This window comes from Antechinus flavipes, chromosome 3 (assembly GCF_016432865.1).
Source record: "Antechinus flavipes isolate AdamAnt ecotype Samford, QLD, Australia chromosome 3, AdamAnt_v2, whole genome shotgun sequence".
In the NCBI taxonomy this organism is placed as follows: domain Eukaryota; kingdom Metazoa; phylum Chordata; class Mammalia; order Dasyuromorphia; family Dasyuridae; genus Antechinus; species Antechinus flavipes.
In genome coordinates, this window is record NC_067400.1 from 271,774,723 (window position 1) to 271,800,872 (window position 26,150).

General features: G+C 32.5%; 1 protein-coding gene across 1 annotated transcript in view; it reads left to right on the forward strand.

Moving 5' to 3' along the window:
• DMD (dystrophin) overlaps nucleotides 1-26,150 on the forward strand; it is a 2,219,276-nt gene that overhangs the window by 1,558,025 nt on the left and 635,101 nt on the right. The gene's annotated exons all lie outside the window — the stretch shown is intronic.

The window sequence follows — 26,150 nt, forward strand, 5'->3', positions numbered from 1 at the left end:
TCCTTTCTACTAAACCAATGGATTCTTACTTTCTACCCCTCCTTGGTCTTACATTTCTCTGCCCTACACTTTTATTTTTTTTTCTCCTGGAAACTCCCCTCTAAATAACTCCCCAAAGCCACAGTCATATCCACGTCATTGTTAACAGACTCTATTTTGTTCATCTTATACCTTTTCTCCTCTCATTCTTTCTAAAGTACACATAGAAACTTAGATTTCTCCAGAAGATATATCACCTTTTCTCATCCTCTACAGGACTGGCTGGTTTTGCTTTTTCCTCTTTTGCTCCATGAAATACTACACAAAAAAGAAAATTTATCACATAGCATTTAGAGCAAGTATTTATATAGGGACTGAAAGGTTTGCAAAGCCCCATGAATATAATTCATTTCACTTCAAAATCCCTGTGAGATTTTTTCCATTTTATGGATGAGTGACCAAGACTGAAGTGGATTAATTGATTTTCCCTGGTTTACACAGTTCATGTGTCCAAGGTGGAATTTGAACTCAGGTCTTCCTGACTCCAAATCTAGCACTACACCAACTAGTTGCCCCTTCTCCCCACTGCCATAACCAGTACCTTCCTTTTACCACGATTGCTTAGCCAATTTTAACTCTTTTGGGATCCATTCTATTTTTATTGGCACATCCTTGTTGCTATTATCTATGAATAACCAAGTGCTCTCCTCTCTTCTTACATGTTTATAGTAATGACTTTCCATTTAGTGTTCAATTACTTGTTGATAATCTACCAAATACCCACGTCTCTAAGTTCATCAAACCTCTCATTTCCCATAAAATCTATCTTTATTGTTCATCTCTACCTCACAGAATCACAGAGACACCATTAGTCCCTCCTAGGAATAGCCTTTACTCATATTTCACCATCACCTAAAATCGTGTTATGATCTTGAAAGCTGAAATTGAATTTTCTTTTTTAAATTTTAAATAATAGATTTTTATCTTTAAAATATATGTAAAGATAGTTTTCAAAATTCACCCTTGCAAAACCTTGTGTTCCAAAGTTTTTCTCCACTTCTCCCCCCAAACCCCTCCCCTAAATGGCAAGTAATCCAATAGACGTTAAACACGTGCAATTCTTCTACACACATTGCCACAATTATCATGCTGCAAAAGAAAGATCAAATGAAAAGGGAGAAAAAATGAGAAAGAAAACAATATGCATGCAAACAACAACAAAAAAGGTGAAAATACTAAGCTCAGTTTCCACAGTCCTCTCTCTGGGTGTAGATGACTTTATCCATCACAAGTCTATTAGAATTGGCCTGAATTATTTCATTGTGGAAAAGATCCACATCTATCAAAATTAATCATCGTATAATGTTGTTGTTGCTGTGTACAACATTCTCTTGGTTCACTTCATTTAGCATCAGTTCATGTAGGTCTCTCCACGGCTTTCTGAAATCATCCTGCTGATCATTTCTTATAGAACAATAATATTACATAACATTCATTTCCCTAATGGATGGGCTTCTCAGTTTCTAGTTCCTTGCCATTAAAAAAAGGGCTGCTAAATTTTTGCATATGTGGATCCTTTTCCCCTTTTTTATGATCTCTTTAGGATACAAGCTCAATTGAAACATGCTCAATCAAAGGATATGCACATTTGATAGCCCTTTGGACATAGTTCCAAATTGCTCTCCAGAATGGTTGGATCCATTCACAACTCCATCAACAATGTATTAGTGTCCCAGTTTCCCACATTCCCTCCAACATTTACTGTTACCTTTTCTTGTCATCTTAGCCAATATGAGAGGTGTATGGTGCTACCTCAAATTTGTCTTAATTTGCATTTCTCTGATCAATAGTGTTTTAGAGAATTTTGGAATTCCATTTTCTGAGTAGTCTTTGGTTGTTTTATCTCATTTCTCCTAAACCTACTTCTCATCCACACCATGACCTCCAGTCTCTCCATACAATACTATTTTCCCAATAATTCCTATTTCGGTATAGAAAACACCCAAAGAAAATTGCAGAAATGTAGAATAGTCTAATGTAATATAGAGCCCAAGGTATCTTTTCAGAAATTAATAGTTCAGAGCAGATAGGCAGTAGTATACTCACAGCAGAAGTGTTAAGGAAATCCACAAGTCTCCTAAAATGGAGAGACTTAAGATTATAAAGAGAGAAGGAATGATAGAGGGAGCAAGTTCCAGAAGGAAATAGGAAAGAATGGGATTAAGGACAGAGAGGGGTTGTTAGAATTTGTCACATGGGATATAGGGAAAATTTCTCAGAATATATACAGAGAACTTGAGAATCAAATGCAGTTTAATTACATTTCCTTTGAATTTCCCAATTACTGTCAAGGAAACTACCATTTTCTCTGACAGCCAGATTTCAAAGTTGTCTTCAATTTTTCACTCATCCTATAGAAACCATCCATTACCAAATATCACCATTCTGTCTTCACGAGCTCCCCTCTCTCTACTGTAGATAGAGACACTATCTCAGTGCGTGCTCTCATCATTACTCACTTGGCAAGTCACAAAACCCTTGGAAATGGTTTTCTTGCTCTGTCCATGCTTTATTCAGCTACTGAGGGAATTTTTCTAAATCTTAGGTTTGGCCATATCATGCTCCCCACTGTGCAACCTAATAAATTATAGTAGTTCCATATTTTTTCCTAAACTGAATATGAATAATGTCTTCCATTTGACATTTAAAGCTCTTAATAGACTAATTCCATCTTCTTTCCTAGTTCTCTCAAACATATCTGTCTTCCATACACTCTATGATCCAGAGGATCTCTTGAAGTTCCTCAAACATGATATTCTGTTTCCTTTTTCCTTACCTTTGCCTTGACTGTCTCCTATGACCTGTATTTTCTAGCACTTCACATTCATCTCTTTATTCTGAGCTTCTATAAGATACCTCTTTAGGTCTCCCTACCTACTAGGGCCTTCTTGATGAAATCATCTTCCATCTTACCCTGAATATATCTTGTATACACATAGTTGTCTACATGTTGTCTCTTTAGTTGGGATATATACTCCTGGAGGATAGAGATTTTTTTTGCTTGCCTACCTGGCCCTAGTGGTCATAGGGAGAAAAAAGTATGTTTGGAGATTTTGGTTATAAGAGTAGAATTTTAGCACTGGTATACTAAAATATTGTCCTTTCATTTGCTTTTGGAAGGCATCTCAGTCCATGGCAAGTCTCTCCATTTTGAGAGAAGAACATGATTGTCCCTCACCCCTAATTACTCCTCAGGCCTTTGCTATATGGCTTCCAGTGCCATCATTTTATTGACATTAATTTCCTAAATCTTAGATACAGATTTAAGTCTTAAGGTCTGTTCTCATTCTTAGCTACTGTAACATGTAAGCTGCTTTCAATACTGTTGACCACTCTCTTGGATACTGTTGTCCTTTTAATTTCTCTTAGTTCTTATTCTGACTATTTCTTCTCAATGTTCTTTATTAAATTATTAACACTATCTGTTCCCTAAGTATGGAAGTTCCCCATGTCTCCATATGAAATCTTCTCTAAATATAATTTCTTCTAATATTATCTCATCTAATTTCTAGGGTTATTACTCCTAGATGCCTAAATCTAAATATCTAGCTCAGGCCTCTCACTTGATTTCTCTTTTCATTTCTCCAGTTGCCTGCTAGACATCTATTCCTGAATTTCTCATTACATGCACATATATCTACATACACACACACACACACACACACACACACACACATCCCTTTATAAATGTGACTAGGCCACAATACTAATACTGACCTTCTAGTAAGTGCTATGACACTGTACCTTTATTCTATATGGTCCTTTTTCTATAGTAAAATTTGATTGAGGATAAAACAGAATCTCTCAAATAAAAGCCACACTATAATGAAATCCTACTGTATTTCATATAAAAATGCAGATACAAACCATGTTTCAAATCCTTTCTTCATTTCAAGTTAGCCATTTAGGATGTGTTATAATCTGTGATTAGTCATCTTTCTTTTTCTTTTCCGTTTTTGGTTTGGAATTTACTGATTAAAATGCTTGCTGATTCAAAAAGGTGTCAAGAAAGAACAACTTTAGCTCTCTGCATTTGTTTTTGATTTGGGAAAAGACATTGGCATATGAGAATGATTCCAAGTCTAGAATCATTTATAGATCACTCTGATCATCCAAGCCAGAATTTTGTGTTTATATAAAATGAATCTTCATAGGATTTTTTTCAATTCTCTTTCACATATTGTGACCATAATGCTATAATTAATGATTAAACTATTATTTTCTAGACATAAATTAAACTCTTTTGTAAACATTATTAACTCATTCCTACCTCCATCAAAGAAACTTTAAAATATCTAATATAATCAGAGGGAATTACTTCTGGAGAGGCTTTAATCAAATGAATGACAAAACATTTATTAAGCACTCACTGTGCTAAATAATGAGAAAGCATACAAAAAGTGGGGATAGTCTCTGACATCAAGGAGCTCACATTCTAATGGAAAGATAAGCTAGATAAGCAGCATCAACTCCAAATAGAATGGAAAGTTTTAGTGGTCCTGAGGGTGTAGCAACAAAGCAGATGGTAATATATCTGCTTTAATGTCATTTTCATTGACACCATATGATAGTTGACAAGTTGCACCATTTAATAGCACTAAGAATTCTGGTGCCAAGAACTTTCTTTTTTGCCTCTTTAGTGGTATTGGTTGTTGGGGATACAGCACCTGTAGAAACAGTTACTAGATCCTTTTGCTCTGGGGGTGCTTCTTAGGATGATGGTTTTGGGGGATAAACTGAAAACAGGACCATTGGTTTGGAAGTTGCTTGAACTATCAGAGCTCTTGTAATTACTGTCTTATCAGTAGCAGTTGGTCATCAGCTGGTACTTTTGAATTTAAATTCTTATGGTTGGCTAAGCAATTAAACATTGATACATGCTTTTTTTTTTTTTAAGGGAGGAAGGCTCTATATTATAGTTAAATAGACACTTTCAGTTATAAATGATTTACTTGCTGAAAGGTCATGCCTATAAAGAGCTAAGCAAGACTACCATGATACAGAAAAATCTAGCAATATATTTCCTTGCTTCCCATTTTAATGCTCAATTTTTAAAAAAGCATTATGATTCTTGATTCCATATTTTAAATCAGTTAAGTCAGACTCAGATTAAAACAGGACACATTGACTTAGAAAACCATGTGCTATTGTATTTTTATTCATCTTTGTAAAATATTTCCTAATCACATTTTAATCTGGTTCAGGCTGCACTTGGAAGTATTATGGACCACAATATGGGACATCTCTGCCTTACATGAAATAATTTCACATGTCAACTACTGTTTAATTACTTTACTTGACTGACTTCTAAACTGCAATGGCCTGAAATAGTGACTGAACTTCCAAAGACAGCTACCTCCTAATGAGTTGCATAACAACTAAGGGACTGTGGGATAGTTATACAGTGTGGGATAACTATCCCACTTGTGAATCATCTATGGATCATATCTAGGAAAAATCTAAAAATAGTATTTTTAAAAATGCAGATTTGGATGTAGCACATAGAAATCTTACATCTTATTCCACAAATGAAAATTTATTTTGAGTATTTCTTTTTCACAAAAGGATAGCTAGTTATTCACTATAAAGCCTCCAATCAACAATCTCTAAATATTTTCTATTTTACTCTGCAATTTTTTTCATAGAGCATTAATGGGTTTTTTCCCTCACATTTCACATAGTATAACAAAAATTGAGTGACCTGAGTATGTTTGCATCTTGCTGCTAATGCCTAGTGATTTAAATTGTTCTGCTTACTTGTTCCTGTGCCTTTTAAGATTTGCCTTTATGAATGTTTCTGACTTAATGGAAAGATTCTAATCCAAATCACCCCCCAAAAAATCATTTTCTTGAAAGCAAGTGTCTATTGTGATATGTCATTTGCTTATTAAGAACCCAAGCTTGAATGCTACCTCAGAGATGTGATTTGGGCCTCTAAGAATGGTATTGAGACTTTTATGATAGGACATGTTTATCTAAACAATGTCATTTGCAGTCCTTTGGCACTACAGTATATCTCTCCATTTGAAATCTTTGAAATGGGAAGGAAATTCAATACTCATAAAATTCCAATAGTGTTTTAAATAGAATTTTCTTTGTATAGATTTAGTCTTCCCTTTGAAAGGGACAGAAATAAAATAGCAACTCATAAAAATGAATCCCCTTATTTGAAGGTTTTCCCCTGCTTCATTATCTCTGTGAAATTGCCAAAATGAAATATTTAGGAAGGACTCAGATAAAGTAAAACTTGTTTAATATGTATGGAATCTTATATTAAAATATTTTTTCCTCCCAGGTAAATCATGATTTATAACTTTGTACATCTGGGAAAATCCATACATAGTAATTAAATTCTATCTAGAGGAAATCGAGTAAAGAAATCCCTATGCACTTGTTAATACCCTTGGGAAAATTTCTCTGACTGGTCAGCTTCGAATGAATATATTTCACTCTATCTGTGGACCTTCGTGATTTTCATTGTCTTGTTCAGGTTGTTTATTTGAATATAATCTAGTTGTGATCAGCTTGGTTAGAGAGAGTGAATTCTATTTTAAGTGAGGTCGAATGATAAGTATTGAATTCTTTGCAGCGGCTGATTTTTTTTAATTTGCTGCCTTGTGTTTCCTCTGCCTAACCAGTTATTGAGTTTGTTTCAGAAAACTTAATCACTCTTTTCAACTCCTATCTCAAAGGAATTGTAATATTGGACTCAAGGCTTTTATATCTGGAAGCAGTAAAGGTACAAAAGAGGCCGAGATCACATTTTTGCATATTACTTTAAAATATTACTTAGTATGCTATGTTTAGGCATTACTTATCACCTCTGTTTATTTCACAATTAACAAAAGTGAAGAGGTTTTTCTTGACATTTTGTCTTGGAATCCCTAATTGAAACTAGTCCATTGTATCCAATATTCATTAAGCACTGACTTTTGCAAAACATTATGCAGGGTGCTGTAAATATAAAGTCCTAAATTTCTTCTGAGTGTACTGAATCTATTCTTATTCCCTATCTCTTCCTCTCTCCCTCTCCCTCCCACCCCCATCTCGTCTTCTCTCTTTATCTCTCTCTCTCTGTGTCTGTCTGTCTGTCCCTCTCTTTCTCTCTGTCTCTCCATTCCCCTCTTTCCCTTCTCCCCCTTCTCTTTGTCTCTCTTTCATTATAGCTTTAGTGTGAGAGCTCTGTGTAAAATTAAGTGATAAAAGCAGATGGTTGGTGGGGGAAAGATAGGCACATAGGAGTTCAGCACTAGATCAGGCATAAAATGTAAAATAATTTTTATGTGAGAACTTAACTTTTAGGATCAATTTCAAGGTATCACTAATCTGGATATCAATTTTATGACTTCCATACACATTTCCCTGTTTTAAACCTTATAATTCATTCAATACTCACTCATATATTGAATGCTAACTTTGTGTAGAGTGACCCCTTAACTGCTAGGAAAGAGATGCTAAGTTTAGATAAGATACTTTTCCTGCCTATACAAAACTTACCACCAACATTTTGTAATTTTCTTATGAGTATTGCAAGTTTATAGATTAGAGTTCAAGTATTTAAGAAATTATTGGCAGAAATAGAAAGATTAGAATATCTATGTTGAATTAAGTTTGCTCCCATAAATATTTTCTGGTTTCCTAAAATGTATAAGTTGCTCTGGAAGAAGCAAAAATGGATGACAGCTCTTGTCTTTGTGATGTAAAATTTTGAAACAAAAAATAATGAATTAACAAAAAAAGCATAGCTCAGAAGAATAAACTTGGCATTAAAAATATTTGAAATCAGATCTCTCTGAAGTTTATGTGGATACTGAACCAAAAAGAAAATAAAAGTTTACTAGTTGTAATAGATGAAGGATCCTGAATAGGCAGACTTCAAGGAGAAAAAAAAAATCTCCATTTATAAAATAAAGCATGATATATGGGAGTTGTAACAGTGATTGGTAATAACTAAGATTGTTGAATCATTTCTATTTGCTCTTCACCCTACAGCTACAAGGCATATTACCTGTGAGTTTTATGATATTCCTCCCCTCTGGGAAGGAGATCTGTAATTCTTTTAATCTTTTTGTTAGCTCTGATCTACCAGACAGAGATAGCCTTTCTGCGAAAGTGTTAGATTTATCAATGTGACTCTTTTCTAGAGAGATGGTTCCCCCCTCAGTTTCTTCCTCCCAATGTCTTCTCAATAAATATATGTCCACACATACATGCACATACTTCTCTATAAAGACAAAGTAAACATTTAAAAGAAAGAAAGTTAAAAAGACTTTCTTCCTGAGCCAAGAGAAAATGTCTTCAGGCTATCAAGAAAGAAATCAAGCATAATAGGAGATAAAGGATTATAGTTTTAGGATCCTTCTGTGAGGTTGGGGAAAGAGTGAACAGGGTTTAGTGTCTCAATTTCTGATCCAACACACCTCTGAATGTACTGAAGTAGACTTACTTTCATAGACTTGTCCCCTTAAAAATGGTTGCCTCTCCCTGGACTTCCATTTCCCCAGCTCTACAAAGAGCTACTTTCTGTTCTCTAACTCCAGCAACCTTCCATCCCCTTAGGAACTGCTATGTGTCTCATTAGCTCACTGAACTAACTATTAAAGGTTATCCTGAAACATAGCTATTATTCTTTATCCTTCTTTTCAGATTCATTTAAGAATATAATTAATTAATACTTCATAAAGGCATTACTTATATTTCCTTTAATGTCTTACTATTGGTCCCTTTTTTCTGACCAAGTTCTGGGCTTTCTAGGACCATTCCCTTAGAAAGAGAAAATATTTGGCCTTGTAATTTTTTTTTAATCTGAAGATATGCATTAACTCCCAGTTTTAAAGCAACTACATCAATTCATTATTTTCTTCTGCCAAATACATAGACACATGTATAATTTTTTCATACTGAAATTTAAAGCAAACCATGTTTTTTGTTGTTGTTGTTGTTTTTTACAGTTTAATTTAAAAAAAAAAACTTTTCCTAATGAGATGATTCCAAATAGTTTCCTCACCTCTCTTGCTTACTAAAGAGTGTTTCTTATTTTAGAATTGCATTCAACTATATATATTCCCTAAGGATATCTATTACCTACAATTGACCTTTTATCACTAAAAATAGTTCTTAAGATTTATATTTGCCAGGAAAACAAAGGCTATAACACTATTCTGTATAGTACATAGCGTGTGCCAATAGATATTCTGTAATTAACTATATACTGTATAACTCTAACTTAATGCTTTTGCATTAAATTACAGATCCCATAAAGACAGTTCCCAATGCAGGCACCAAATAGATCATCTGTCAGTGATCCTGGTTATTTTCCTTTTCTACTTCTTTTTTTCCTTATTCTTCTCTAATTCCAAATCTTAGTAACCTTCTCCTTAGCATTACCTTAAGATTCAGCTTTCAGTCCTGCTTTCCCCCCCTCTCCTTTGAAGGTCTCATTTACTAATGCCTGCAACTGTCAAGATATGGTACAAAGAACACTGAACCTGAAGATAGAAGTACAAGTTTGGGTCCTATTTTGAACATTTTGTAGCTGTGTGCTTATGAGCAAGAAATTTACTCACTGACCCTCAGTTTCCTCATCCATTCATTGATAATCATAGCATCAAGTTACAGAAAAGTGCTCTTGCAACTTTAAAATATTACATAAACATGAATAATTATCATGCTAATGATGACTACAAAATCTGTATATGTGGTACAAATTTCTCCATATTTTTGTTGTGCAGTAGAGAGATTTCTGTGTAAATATTTCAGTTTTACCTAAAACTCAATAGGTCTAAAATGAAATTCTCTTTTCTCTTCATCCTTCTATAATTGTTAAATCAAACTTCTTAGAACTATAAGACATCAAAGCTCTATGCAAATTAAGAGCCAGCAAGGCTCATTAGATGGTGTAGTGGTGTCAAGTTCAAGTAGTAAGTAGATATCTGAAGGCTGCATATTGACTTAAAATAACACAGATTAACATTATCTTTGCCTGCTTCCTCATCTATAAAGTGGATGCACCTATTTCCCAGGATTGTTGCGAGAATCAAATGAGAAGATAATTACAATGTGGTTTGCAAACCAGAAAGCCTTCTATAAATGCTTAACTGCTGTTTTGTTATCATCATCATCAATCATTTTAGCTTTGTGTCCTTCAGTATTTAATAATAGTATTCTGTATATAGTATATTTTAAAAATAAATTTTGTTTTAAATAGGATTGAATTTACATAAGTTTTTCTGCTCCCCAAAGTGGGAAAATTGTATAATTAGGGACTCAAAAATGTAAAATTTAGTTGGATTAATAACAATCTATTGGGTACACTCCACTGATAGAAATTTCCAGCATCCCCTTCTTTCGTAGGTAATGTTTCTTAGTTGTTGCTAAGAAAAGTTAAGGAGTTTCCTAAATTTGTCTTTTGGAATTGCCATATTTTGCAGAAACAATGGATCTAGAATTTGCAGAAGACCCTGAATGTATCAAAGATGAAACCCACCCTAAACTAATATAATGTGTTATTTGCATCCCAACTTGGGAACCCTGTGTTTTCTTGAGAGACAAGACAGGTACAGACAATTTGCTAAGAAACTTACTAGAGTAGTTGGGACCCTTGTTGATACCTTCATGGTCTAGTAGTTCCCAAGGGAAAAATATGTGGTCTTTATCATCATATGGGTCCTCCTCTTCAGGAGGAGCTTTGCCTTTTTCCTACCTTTACTGCAGCTTTCCCCCTTCCATACCATGTCCTTTTACAGTGGAGATTTCTGTTTTTTCCTCCTTCTTTATGGTTCTATCATAAATATGTAAACTTCTGAAAGATTATGAACTTTTTGGGTTTCACATGCATATTCGTTTCTCTTGTAATAAACCTAGTTTTCATGAAAGCTTTGTGAAGTTATATTTGGATGTTGACAGTGTGGCTACATTGTTGGCCGGAACTCTGGTGCTGAGCCTTTCCAGCCATAAGCCACTGCTTATATGACAAATATGCCACAGAAAGTGGGTAAAAGCATTGTTGCATGTACTAAGAAGCTTTCCATGTAGGTAGGATTTTGCTATATTTGCCAAACCTTTAAGAGCCCAGAGTGATTCTATCATATCACGTAGATACATCAAAGGAATATTAGTATAAGATCTTTTGCATCTGTATATGTAAAATGAGTATAATCATAACTCCTGCTTCCCTGAATCACTGTGATATTGTAAAAGAGATAATATATGTAGTGGTACTTTTAGCTATTTATAAATAAAATCCCATGTAATTTTAAGGAATTATTGTTATTATATAGATCAAGTTTCTACTCTTAAAAAGACAGTCAAATCAGTGCTTTCTTTAAAACAAATCGCACTAAGCATCAGCTCTGATTACAGATCTACCTCTTATTATTTTCTGAAAATATTGAAGTTTATTATGCATTGTGTACTTGTCATGAAAATTTCACTGGGTTTATAAATTGCATTATTCACTAAGTCCTAACCCAAATATAAATATACATATAATTATATAATAAAACCCAAATGTAAACATGCATATAATTATACATCTACATAGAAAGATAGCCTTTAAATTAAAGTAATATATGTATGCATATTATGTATGTGCATAATATTACATATGTACATGTTGTCATAACAATATTATATATCACAATACTATATGGGTTATGTGTGCATGTATATGCATATGTATTTGTTTTTTCTCTGTCTCTTTTTTCATTAAGAAGAGAACATGAAATTCCATTAAGCATATAAATAAAATAAAATTAGGAATTAGTTCAGTTCCACCTGATGGCTAGTCAGGAGTAAAAGAAAGAATGGGTAATGAAGAAGAGAGACAGAAAGGGACAAATGAGACAGGGCTGCAGAGAGAAAGAGACATAAACATTTTTCTCAAAGAGTAGGAGCCCCATCTGATGGCTTTTACAAGAATTAACAGTACAGATTTGCAAGGCTTTGTTGTGTTTTTCTGGCTGTATTTATAAAGGAGGATATCACTTCTTGCTGTTTACCTCATGGCTTCAATAAATGCATCAATCTTTCTTTGGATATTTGGCCTCAGGACTGTGAGTATTTCTTCCAAGATTATCACTCACAACCCATTCACACCTTTTTCTCATGTGTGACTCCTACAAGACATCCATCTGACACTCTATGGACCTTCCTCTGTCTCTTAACACTGAGAAGATAGCAGTGTAGCACAAGACCTGTCTGTCTCTTAGTTTTATTTCATAACTAGTAGTTATGCTAGTAGTGCATACATATAAAATGAAAGAATTAAATTAATGATCTTCCCAGTTCTCAATCTATAGTACTCTAATCACTTTATTGCATGTCTTTCTGTTCACATTTCATCACTGTTAACATGCAACTGCTTCTTTATACTTACTATATGCATCTCCTTTTATCCTGATTTATCCACAATCTTGGTTATTCCAAGACTGTTATTTTATGAATTTCAGCTATATAGCATTATCTGAAAGCAGCTGGTTGAACTTAAAGCTTAGAATCAGAAAACCTGAGTTCAGGTTTTCCTAAACATTTATTATTTGTGTGTGTACTTACTATTCCATGCAAGTCACTTAAATAATCTGTGTCTCACTTTTATAAAGTGAATTTTGTAACTCATTTGTAAAACAGACAATTATAGCATCTACCTCACAAGTTCAAATGAATTAACATTATGTAAAGAATTATGCAAATATTAAAGTATATATAAATGCTAAGTATTATCTTTAAAAATCAGTAGGGGGCGTATTTCAATGAGGCAAAAGCCTTGGATAATGTTAAGAAGCAATTAATTTTAAAATTAAATTAAATGTTGCAGTGAATAGAGATTTCTCAGATCAGCTTTTGAGGCAGCTAGGTGGTGTAGTAGATAAAGCACCATCCCTGAAGTCAGGAGGACCTGAGTTCAAATCTAGCCTCAGACACTTAACACTTCCTAGCTGTATGACCCTGGGCAAGTCACTTAACCCCAATTGTCACAACAACAAAAATTATATATATATGCTTCCACACATTCTTTTTTAGTCATCCACTATACATACACATTAATTTCCTGGTCATAAAGCTACTGACATTTCTATCCTTTCCACAGAATTTTTGTTACAATTTTAAAAATTATATTGACATATTTTGTTTTGATGCATAAAGTAATTCTCAATAAATATTGCTTCCATAATACATGTCCAACTAAAAAGAGTTAAGTAAAATTGACAAATACGGTAATTGCCATATTTTTTAAATAAAATTGCATCATTTTCTATTTGTTGATAGAAAGAATATAAGAATTAATAATTAGGATTGACCATCATACTTTGCACTTGAGCTTTTTCATTTTAATGTTGTCCATTTACATTATTGTAGTCATTGTATATATTGTTATTTATTCCTTCAATATATACTTGTTTATATAAATTTTCTTATTTTTCACTTTTTTTTTTCATATTCCTGGCTCCTTACTAAAGAACATTTTATTATATTGTCATACCACACTTTCTTTAGTTCTTCTCAAATTGTTGGGCACATAATTTGAAACAACAATAAATAAAAATAAAAAATAATTTACAGAAAAAAAGCATTAGAATTAAGAGAGACTAGGAAAGACTACTTAGAGAAAATGGGATTTTATTTGACATTTGAAGGAAGCCAAGCACATGAGTAGGCAATGATAAGCATAACAATTGAAAACTAGAGATATTTAGATCTGTGATTTGAAGACTTGGAGGGAATCTTCAAGAATTTAGAGCTCTGTCATAAGAAAGGTAAGATTTGTTTTATATAGTCCCATTAACTAATTAGGAATAATTAAATGAATTTAGGTTCTATATATGAAAAAATAAATCCTAAAATAGAATGGACATCCTCAGAAGGATGTCAGTTCCCCATTACTGAAGGTCTTCACACAAGCTGGATGACTACTTGTCAGGTTTGTTATAAAGTGATTCTCTATCTGGCCTGCTCTAAGTTATTGAAGGAAAAATTTAAAAGGTGATTTTTCTCTCCATTTTTCATGGTTCAGAGGTTCACTGCTTTGTACCTTTCCAGATGCAAAAGGAACAGTAGGGTTGATTATACCTCCATCAAAAAGTAGAATATATCAAATCTTCTATGATGTGATTTCTTAAACTAGTGATTCCAAATAGCTCCATAAATCAAGCATGGAAAAATCAGGTAATAGTATAAATCTCTAACTGCTACACTAAGTCTTATCTTCAGTGAAGTGCACTTGACTTTCTTTAGCCATTAGTAACAGATATAGTCATTTTCTAGGATAATCTTACTCTGGATCCATAAGAGATCACACATGCCCGGGGAGAGCAGCTTAAGAAATTTGGAGATTTAACAGGAATAGTTGAAAAAATAAAATGATGGAGAACATTATATAAACCATGAATTACTATTCCCTAGCCAATGTTATTTCATTCTCCAAGAATTAACTGGCAAAATTACTTCTAAAAATCAACACCTCTTCTAGTTCAAGGTGAAGATGTTTTTTAGTTGCCAAAATGTTTTTCTCATGCAACATTTTTTAAAAATTATATTTATTTTATCCTGAGCTCAAATAAATCAAGCATTTTTATAACATAGTGAAATAGAGAAAAATATGATTATACATGGAATTGCAAATCTATCATATACAACTTGCTTTTCCTTTTACTTTGAGTGACTAAATCATTTTGACTTATAAATAGCTAAAATAATTATATATGAAGGAAGATGCTCTATCAGGGAAATTATAAACTATATATTATATATTATACATTTGCATCTAATCCTAAACATCTCTAGGATAGGGGAGAAAAAAGGGAAAAAAGGTACAATGATGCTCTTATAGTACTGGGCAAACAAGTTAGATTTCAGTTCATAAATCTCAAACAAGTAGAAATGTACAGTTCTGAACAATATATTTCACATTGCAAGACTCTCTAGGTATCATCACTAATGTAGCCTTAATACAAAGATAAGAAATTTATTTTTAGTTTTTGTAAGTAGGAAACTATTCAATTGAAGAAGCATTTAAGTTCCTGTCCTGGGTAAAATACCCTTTGACCTCAGTGAATTTATATTGCTATGGTCATTAAGATGGAAGATCTTGATGAATAAAAACTATTTCTGGGTCCTTGTTCATGTTCTCAAAAACTGAACCATCTTTGGAGAAGGGATAATGATACTAAGGTGTTATTTTAAAGAAGTTTTATATCTTATATCTGAGATTTTTGACCTATGTGATGTTGTATAACTAATTTAAACCTAATTTGTTTCATTTTCCTCTCATATAAAATGGGGAAGTTCAAGCAGATGACTCCTAAAATCCTTCCCAGTTCTAGACTTATGATTTTTATATATCTGGCTCAGTCTCTACTTGAATGAATGTTTATATTCTTTTTTTTACCCAGTTTTTTGTTGTTGTTGTTTTTTGATTCTTAATCATAAGGAATGGCTCTTTTGAGAGAAAGAAGATAGGAATATGTTGGGGAATATAAATCATGTAAAAAGAAAAAATAATGTTCATGATGTAGGTATTTTCGTGAATGGTCCCACAAATGTATAAATTAATGTATCATTTTAAGAATTATTTACAAAATCATTCAATTTGTAAACATTTATCTAAGTACTTATTATGTACATTTTGCTAGGTATTGATGATACAAAGAAAAATATTGAGATAGTCTGTGCCCTTAATCAAAAAGCCTTCATTATGTTGGGGGAGACAAGATGTATGTATATTTAAAATAAAAACAAAGTACTGGGGAAGGGGAAGGGACCATCAGTAGGTTAGTTCAAAAAGTTCTTCGTGCTTTAGATAGTGCTGGAAATAAATAATGATTCTTGGAGCCTTACCACCATAAATGCATATGTAGAATGTTATAAAGTCTCAGGAATCTTGCCTTGTTATTTGGCTTTTTTTTTAAATCCAAATACATAGTAGAAAAAAAAATTAGAATTTTTCAAATGAAAACTTTATTAAGAGAAAAGCCCTATCCCATGCATCAGTGTTATTTTTCATGAATAATAATTCCTGATTCTTGAATAATGCTTTGCAGTTTTAAGAACCTTCTTATCCATTATCTTATATGAGCTTCATGTGAAATAAGCTTTTTTTCTTCCTTCTCTATAAAGAGGAATCTGAGATTCATATACCATAAAAGATATATAAATTATAATCAAACAATCAATGATCAATATGAGACCAGAACTTACAACTCCTGATATTCATTTCAGTGATCATTTCACTATGCCAGAGTTAGTTCTGAGCCTGGAATCAGGAAGACCTAAGTTAAAATCTGTACATATGTAAGTTTGTATATATGTGGATATATACATACATGTACACACATACATATATGTGTGTGAGTGTATGTATATCTTCCGTTTGCCTTAATTTCCTCATCTGTAAATGGGGATAATAGCGGTCCCTGTCTCCAATAGTCCTGTGAGGACCAAACCAGATGACAATTTTAAAGTGCTTAGCACAAGGTTTGGCATATAGTTAGTGCTATATAAATATTTATTATTTATTATTATTACTATTATTGTTGTTGTTATTATAGCTGGCTTCTCCTTATTCAGAAGAATTATTTTACAAGATCACTGATGACTTCTGAATATAAAGGGAAGAGATATAAAAGGCAGGAAGAAGACACCAAGTGACTATATTTTGAGAAAGCATTGTGCTACTTTTAGTATTGTTTGTCTGAATATAATCTATAAATTTAATCCCTGGACCACAGAAGTGTGAAGACATCAATATCATCACCATTCCCAGGGAACGTGTTTCCAGAAAAATGGAAAAGTGCTATGTCACATGTTTAGTCATTTTTGATACATGAGTCAGCAAATATACATATTATATACACAAATGAATATATATGTATGTACATTTATATTTGTGTATATAAATATGCATACTTGTGAACATTTGCCTAGATACAAGAGTTTGTGCTTGGGCCATTGGTTCCCAAAAAGTGGTCCTAAAATCCCTGAGGCATCTCAAAATACTTTCAGGAGCTTTGCTTGGATAAACTTATTTCCTAAAAAACTGAAACATTATTTGCCTGTTAAAATACTTCTCCATTTTCTAATTACATATCTGAGACTAGATTTTCTAAATCTGTTTTACCTAGATATACAACAAATGAATGTAGAGGCAGATGTGAGCATCTAGCTATCTTGAATTAGATATTAAAGAGATTTACAGAAATATATAAAACAATGAAACTTTCTCACTGTTTTTTTTTATTTTTTGTTTAAAAATAGTGGTTATTCATTAATATGTTATTTATGTTTAACTATAAAAATGTTTATTATTATTTTAATGAGTTAATTTTTTTATTTTAAAAATGTTCATTTCTCATGGTAAATATAGATATGTATAGTCGATGTAAACAGAAGCTCTTTGGGAATTTTCAATAATTTTTAAGGATATAAAAGAGTCCTTACTAAGTTTTAAGAGTATAATGTTTAATATCAAAAAGTTTGATAACAACTGGTTTACAGCTACTTCTTTTAGTAAAAGGAGATCATTTGGAGCAGGAAGAGAAAGAGTACGTTTCAGTCTGATTCCCATTGTGGGCTCAGTAAGATATATCATTAGTCCCAGATTATATATTGAAAAGAGTAGAAGTGAATCTCAAATGTCAGGAAGAATAATAGAAAGGAAATACATTTCCTACATGATTAAGCTATAAATTGTACCTCTGCTTTGTAGAGTTCAGCCAACCCTAAAATGTGGAATAATGTGTTATAATATACAACAGGTTCAAATTAATATGAATAAAATGAACATATACATGGTAATATAGGCCTTCATTGGATGATATGTCTGATTTGATTGCATTTTCCTAATCTTCATCTACTTTTGGAGTTGATTGATTTCTCTTGATTATTTAAAAAATATAAGGAAAATGTGTTTCTGTTACATTACAAAATAAGAAACCTTCCAAATTCTGCTCAACTCATATAAGAGAGAAAAAGTGCTTGGAACTCAATGACAATAAGAGCTTGAGTCTTATAAATGTTTAGTAATCATAATGTCACACACAACTTTGAGGTGCCTATGGAAAAATTAAAAGATCTTTTTTCCCCTCTTATCATTTGGGAGAACAATATACTCAATTGAACAGAAACTATTAGTATATTGCTATTAGGTACATACAAAATCAGAGAATATGCCTTTGGAAAGCACAGAATATATGAAATATTTTAGATAATTAGGAGCTATTCTGTCAAAATGTTAAAGCTAAAAAGAACCATTAAAGGTTATCTTTTCCAACTCCTTAAGTTTACAAATGAGGAAACTAAGGTTCATTAGGATTTTTAAAAAATTATTTTTATTATAGTTTTTATATACAAAACATATGCATGGGTAATTTTTCAACAATGATCCTTGCAAAAACTTTTGTTCCAACTTTTCTCCTCCTTTCTCCCACCCCCTGCCTTAGATGACAGGTAGTGCCATACATGTTAAATATGTTAAAGTATATGTTAAATACAATATATGTATACATATTTATACAGTTATGTTGTTGCAAGGAAATATCAGATTTAGAAAGAAAGTAAAAATAACCTGAGAAGAAAAAAACAAAAATGCAAGCAAACAGTAACAGAAAGAGTGGAAATGTTATGTTGGGCTGGCTTACTAGGATTTTAAATCAAATTGAATCTTTAATTTCAATCCTGAGGTGTTTCAACTTTATTTTCTTTTCTGAAATAGAAACTCATGTTTAAGAGAGAACTTGGTACTTACTATAAAATATATTTAAGATATTTTTATTATATGAAAGAAAGGTGATTTATATATAATATGATATAATACATGTATATGTATATACATATAATACAATACATATGTATATATCTATTGACTCTGTGACATGACTTAAACAATAACCAAGTATCTGCTATGGGCAAAAGTGCCTTTTCTAGGCACTGAAATGATGGATACCCAATTTATATAGAATATATATATGAGAAGAAAAATACAAAATGAAACCTTAAAGATAAATGGGAACTATATTATAAAGGGTTCTAAATCTCAGGCTCAGAAATTTTAATTTTATCAATATGGAATAAGAAGACTTTTGAACAGAGGCAGGACACGAGATAGAGAATATAGAGACATGAAATAAGTAAAACAGTAATAGAAACAGACTAATGTACTAGAAATTAATGGAGCATTGATGGGGTGGTCCCTAACAGATGAAATACTATGATCGTAGAAGGACTAATTTAGTACAGTGATAGAGGGAGAAGTCAAAAATAATATTGAAGTTCAAAACCTGAATGACTAAAAATGGCGATTGTCATTCATGAAATATTAGAAATTCCATCATCAAACTATATTCATTAAGCAACCATAAGTCTGCATCTCGCTACAAAATTAACCTGAAGAAAGGAAAATTACATTTGCAGATTGAAAAGATAAGTGGATTTTTAGTCTGGAAAAAGAATTGAAAGTGTTTCAAGTATAATACACTATTAACTAAGATTGCCCTATTCCAACTAACCAATCTTGGTCCTTTCAAGTAATGTCACAGGCTAGCAATGAGACTTGTAATTTTATTTGTAGAGAACATTCCTTGATGAAGAAATTGCCTCTACCAATTCAGGTCAGCTTCTGATCTGCACATAAAAGTCTTAGGCAGTTGTCTAGAGGACTAAGATTAAAAGAACTACCTAGTCACACAGCACTTATCAGAAGCAAGACTTAAACACAGGTTCTCCTACCTCCAAGACCAGTATCTTACAAAACCAGACAATAGGGAAAATGTGATCTCAAGGCAAGTTTGCAAACTTCTGCACTATTACACTGCCTTATTTAAAGTTCCATCTGTTCATTTTTAATGAATCTGCTTATTTGGGAAACCAGATGATGGAATATACTTCTTTCCTTTCACTAGAGGGATGAGGGATAATGAAAGTGGACCATTAATTAAATGGTCAGGTGTAGTATTTTTATTGTTTAGTTTTCTTTAATGATTCTCTTTAGGGAAGGCATATTGATTGTGGTATTAAAAAATAAAAGACATTAATAAAACATCATTTAAGAAAATGGGTCAGATAACTGAAGTCAAATAAAATAATATTGTGACATGAGACAAAATGAGAATATAAAATTGTCATCTCTAGAAAATGATGTGTGACCAAATAGCCTGTTATCACTAGGAAAATTTAGAGTAAACATGAATGTGTGGCAACTAGCAGTAAGTGTTGTGACAGTTAAAAACATTAAATTCATTGGCTTTCTACCTCATTAGATAAGTAATGAATTTTGCATATTTCAAGATTTAAACTGCCAAACTGCCCATAATTTCTTTCGCAACAGTGAGCACAAAAATATATTAAGGGTCTCAGTAGAACTACTTTATTTTAATAATGCTAATAATATTTCTTGTTTATGTTCAGAGAAAATAAAGTACAGTTTCATTAATTCCAAACCCCTTTTCTGAGTAAACTGCTATGTCAAGTTGCATTTATGTTCAAAACAAATTTACTTTAAATATATTTTTTGGCTGAGTACTTATTAAGGGATGATTTCATTCTGAACATGGAAAATAAATTTATAATTATTAATGCTGTCATCCATAACTTTCATAGTTAGCTGAAGTTCAAGATGAATATATTGGATATAATACCAAGCTATAGTTTCAAATCATTAAAAATTAAAGCATCAATAAAAATATAAAATATTCCCCATTAAATTTTTTTTAAATTGTACCTTTTTAATTTATAAATAAAATTAAAACTTTTTTCTTACTTTTTTCTCCCAAAATAATTAGACCAGACCCTATTTAATGAAAGAATTTAAGATTTCATTAGTGTTAAAACAGACTAACCTTAATAAAGTAGGAATCAATTCTGTTGATCCCATGAAGATTTATTTTAAAATGTGAAATTAAGTTTTTCTATGTAGACCTCTCCTATATTGCTACTTGAAATCAGGAAAACATTTTTTACCTGTTCTCTTCCCACCTCTAATACCTATAACAATCCCATTAGGATTATAGCTTTAGAAGTGAATGAGACATTGAGTTCCTCTAGTACAATCTCCTCATTTTACAGATAAGAAAACTTGTTTTTTATTTAGTCATTTCAACCATGTGTGACTTTTGGTAACCCTATATTGGGCTTTCTTGACAAAGATACAGAATAGGTTTTCCATTTCCTTCTCCAGCTTTTTGTTTGTTTGTTTGTTTTTCACAGATGAAAAAACTGAGGCAAACAGATTTAAGTGACTTGCCCAGGGTCATGCAGCTAATAAGTATTTAAGGCAGAATTTGAGCTCATGAAGATATCTTCCTGATTTTCAGTCCAGTCTTCTATCCTCTGTGCCAGAGACTAAGAAACCATCTCAAAGTCACACAACTACTAAGTGACTGATGAGGGATGTATCCAGGTCTACCTGACATTAAAACCTGTATCCTATTCACATACTCAGAGTTTACTGAATCACTTGGCTGATTCATTATCATAAAGAAATCAAATAGAAGCCGTTTTGGAAACAGGACCCTTATTTTCTAACTCTAACAACACATGGTTGTAGCATCTAGAAGAAGCTAATCCTAAGAAAAAGATTATTCAACATCTCTAAATTGAATTTAGAAGCTGACTTAATAATACACTTCAGAATTGTGTATTCATTTGATGAATGTGACATTTTCATGTCTAGTTTATTGAAAACTTACATGAAGTTATTCGGTTGCAAAAAATGCTTGAATACCAGAATAGAGGTAATATGATGCTAATGTTTGCACTACAAAGCATTGTTATGAAGAAAATGTTATCTAGCACACTTTGTCAGTGTGAAATAATACCAATTATCATCCCAGGGACCCATGCTCAAAAACCAAGGAATACATTTTTATTTATTGATTTCCTTCAGTTCTTCCATTTCTGTTTTTAAAATTATCTTTCATCAAGCAATATCTCAGTTAATAAGCATAAAATAATTTTTGGATGTTAGGGATACAGATACAATGTATGATGTAATCCCTACATAAAACAAACTTTTTATTGGAGAAGACAATGAGTACATATATAAGAATATGAAATTTTCATTGTTATAGGGAAATTCTCCCACTGTTGTACTCTGCAAAAACACAAGGTAAAAAAGGCCTGGCTAACTCAACTTGACTTTATTTAAATACACCTACCACAATTTCTAATTTAGTATGGTCTTAGTTTCCTTTCCAAATCTCATCTACACACCTATTCACATCTTATTCTCATATCTCCTTCTTCATTATGTACTTCCAGTCTATCATCCTGAAAATGTTCTCCAGTCTTGACAACCCAGATGTGCATTTGTAAAAAGGCTCACATAAGAATTACAATGAGGAATATTAACATCTGGGGCAAAAACTGTTGGGGAGATGGAAGTAGTAGGTGGCAGTGCAAAGAATATCTCACCAATATCATGAGAGATGTTTGGTAGGGTTACAAAAATGGTAGCCCCAAGGAAAGATTTTAGCAGTGAGAGTATTATAGTAGTAAGGCTGTTGTGCCCTGCAGAGACAAGGGAGAAGAAATGTTCAATCACTGAGGAGAAAGCAGAGTTTCTTCACCTTGGGGAAAAAAAATCTCATTCATACTATAGTTATTCTCTAGCTTACTTCACTTGTAAGATGTTTTTAATTCAATGAAATATCCATAACACACACAAAAACACACATCTTGACAAAATATTCTAGGCACTATTTTTATACTCAATAAATGTTAGAAGACCTACCATGCTTGATAAATTGACAAATGCAATTTTGAAATAATAACACGGTAATGCTTAAAATATGAACCTTCTCAAGATTTTACTTGGAGATGTGCTTCCTTATTGGCACTGTATAAAGAAGTATAAAGCATTCTGGGATCATCTGCCAATTAAAACCTAGAGATTGGCTGAATGCTTACAGCCATTGAAGTTTGAATACAGATGGTACCAAATTGACGGTCTCCATAGCAACAGAATCTTCCTTAATAACTTTTCCCTAGGAAGAGAAGCATAAAAGAAGAAACAGTCAGAAGTATTTTCTTGCAGCATGTTTTCAGAATAACTTTGGAAGCCTATTTGTACTTAACTGGTGATTGTTTTAAGTGGTCACGAACATTACTAAATTCTCCTGAGGCACCACTTTAAGGGTGTCAGAGATAAAATTCAAGTAACCTCATGAAGACATAAAAAAGGGTAGAAGCACTTTTAAAAAGCATTTCTGAGTCTGTAGATTGTCATCTCAAATTTTATGTCTGTCAATTGATGCTCTATAATTATGTGCAATAGCAATGACTTACCATCTACCTACAAGATTACTTAATTTCCTAATGCCAGTTCCTAATGAAAGTTTAGAATATATATGTAATCAAAGAGAAGACATACTTTACATTATGATGTGTAATTTTAAAATCCATACTTCTTCCAAGTATAAGAATTGATTTTTCATCATCTCTTGCCTAAAAGACTTTTTTTTAATCCAAAAACAACAGAAACAGTCAATAAAAATAAAATGGAGCCTATGAAGAGGCTTAAAAAAATGCAAGCATTTACTAATAAGCATAAGGAATATCAGAGTTCCTGAAAGTGAGGAAATTGTGCTGGAAAATCGATGGGATGAAATATAGAAGTGGTTTTGAACTTTGAACTGCTTTTTAAAGATGTAGACTAAAGTAGAATCATCTTTATCATCCTCATCATAGCTAACATTTATATAGCACTTACCATGTGCCAGACACTGTGCTAAGCACTTTATTTGATTCTTACACCAACCCCATTTTACAGATGAGGTAATTGAGAAACAAATCCACACAGCTAGAAATTATGAGACTGTCTGAAGTCCATTTCTTTTTCTTTACTCACACTGCCAATACCCTCGTTGAGGTGTTTATCACTTCATGTGGATTATGGCAATAGCCTAATCTCCCTAATAATCTAAATACTTCTTGTCTTTAACCATAGTAAATTTCTAAATTCATTTTAGAGATGTTGAATAATCCTTTTCTCAGGATTAGCTTCTTCTAGATGATAAAGCCATATGTTGTTAGATATAGAAAGTAAGAGTCCTGTGTCCAAAATGGCAGCTATAAAAGCTACAAAGCTCTGATCTGATCTATAATTCTTCTGTTCATCCAAGTCTCAGTTACTCCCTATTAGCTCAGAAATAGTTCTATTTGACACTCATTTCACCTTAGCTTTCTACTCTGGTCCAGGTAAATTTGTATACTCTGCTTTTACTCAAACAAAATATTCTTTCCTCATTCTTTGTCTTTCCTTACCTTTTCCTTGCCTTTGAGATTCCTTACTTTTCCCTAAGTTTACCCTAAGATTCACTTCCTCTATAAGACTTTTGCTAAATCAATCCCCTCCTTCAAATATTCTGTTGATACCATATAAAATTACTTTAAACTTATTGTATTTGGGATTTCAATTATACATGTCTGAGGAACTCAATTCCCTTCTTTTCTTTTCCCAGATAGGATTTTCCTTAGTAGTACATTATTTTCTAGGATGAAGCTTTCCTTTCTCAGCATTTCACTTTTCCCTTCTTATAGATTTGCCTTCTTTTTCCACCATGTTGTATTGCTGCTTCCCAAAGAAGAGGAAAAATGAATATCATTTTGTTTACTTACCTAACCACTTTTTCACCTACTAGCTTACATGTGTCAGTAGATTCTGGCCTAGAGGATTGTTCTCTTTCTTCTATCTTAAATCACCACTCATGCCCATTAAATACATGACTTTCAAACTTAGTCAGTTTGTTTCTAACAAGGTTTGCAATGAGGTTTTAACAATATCAATAATTTGGAACTTTTCCCTTTTGAATCACTCCCATCTTCCTTCTAAATCTCTTTTAATACATTCAATAAAGTAGAGCTAGCACAACTCTGACAGAGGTTTAGATTTTAATATGGTTTCAAATGCATAACAGGAAAACTCCTACATATTTCTATTGAAGATTTTTCTCTTTTTTAAGAATGGGTAAAAGAACATGAAGCTATAAGGGGAAGGAATATTTTTCTAGAAACTCCAATCTAGTCTTAACTAGCAAAAATTCACTAACTAATATTTATTTGGCCAGGATAGATTCTAGAGTACTATTTCTCTGCATTATAATTTCCTGGCCCCTAAGAATCATCCTCTCCATTATCAGGAGGAATGCAGTTCTTGGACTATCATTCATCTTCTTGTTGGAAATGTTTTTGGACTCTGGCTAGGGCTTTTTTGGACTTCTGTGCTAATCCCACATTGTCTTTATTTCCCACTATTTTCAAGATCAGAATTCTATTCCCTCCCAATCAGTGAGCTCTCCACTGTAAAAAGCTTTTTCTTGCCTCTTTTATGTGAGATAATTTACCCCATTCTACCTCTTCTAATACATTCCTTTATCACCCCTTAATTTTATTATTATTTTATGTATTATCCCTTCATATTCAACTCACACCTGTGCCCTTTGTCTATATATACTACTCCTAACTGCCCCAATAATGAGAAAATTCTTATTAATTACAAGTGTCGTATTCCCATCTAGGAATATAAACAGATAGAGCTTATTAAATCCCTTATGATTTCCCTTTTCTGTTTCCCTTTTTATACTATGCTCAAATTTTTTTAGCTCTGGTCTTTTCATTAAGAATGCTTGAAAGTTCTCTATTTCATTGAGTTCCATTTTCCCCCTGAGGGATAATACTCATTTTTTTGTGTAGGTGATTCTTGGTTGTAATTTTATCTTCTTTGCCCTCCAGAATATCATATTCCAAGATTTCTGATCCTTTCATGGAAAATCTGTTAAATTTTGTGTTATTCTGATTCCACTATCCTTGAATTGTTTCTTTCTGCCACTTGCAATATTTTCTCCTTGACCTGGGAGCTCTGGAATTTCACTACAATATTCCTAAAAATTTTCATTTGGGGATGTCTTTCAGGAGATAACTGGTGAATTCTTTAAATCTGGTTCTAGAATATCAGGACAGTTTTCCTTGGCAGTTTTTCTTTTCTTTTTTTTTTTTAATTTTTATTTAATAATTACTTTATATTGACACTCCTTTCTGTTCCAATTTTTTTTCCCTCCCTCCACCCCCTCCCCTAGATGGCAAGCAGTCCTTTATATGTTGGATAAGTTGCAGTATATCCTAGA